Here is a 458-nt window from a genome sequence, read left to right as displayed (position 1 = left end):
ATGGATGGCGCTTCAAAAATATGTGGTCACATGACCAATTTCTTCTATGGGTTTCTTGAAACAAGGGGTCGCACTCACCCGCGGCGCTACTATTGGGCCCGGGTGGGCCTGGGCCCACCCATTTTGACCCAGGCCCATAGTAATTTCGGACACAGCATTAGTTTTCATTCTGGCTGTTCATCCAATAAGCAGCCTGAGGAAGGCTTTGAGTGAAAGCTTCTCAGCCAATCAGAGGATTGTACCCCACGTGTGGTCTCTTAATCCTGCCCACAAGCTGCATCGTCACCAGCAAGTGATCCAATGAAATGAATGATAATGATGCGCCAGCTCTTGAAGCAGCAAGCTCAACGAGACTGACACAGACGGTCACTTTAGCTATTAGCTAATATGAGACGTCAACAAGGCAAAGCAAAGCAGCTTGTTTTATTTAAATTCACTGAGAAACGCTCCGAGGAGCC

The sequence above is a fragment of the Cheilinus undulatus genome, linkage group 24, assembly GCF_018320785.1.
Source record: "Cheilinus undulatus linkage group 24, ASM1832078v1, whole genome shotgun sequence".
In the NCBI taxonomy this organism is placed as follows: Eukaryota; Metazoa; Chordata; class Actinopteri; order Labriformes; family Labridae; genus Cheilinus; species Cheilinus undulatus.
The sequence above is the reverse complement of the archived record's forward strand: the minus strand, read 5'-3'. Positions refer to the sequence as shown.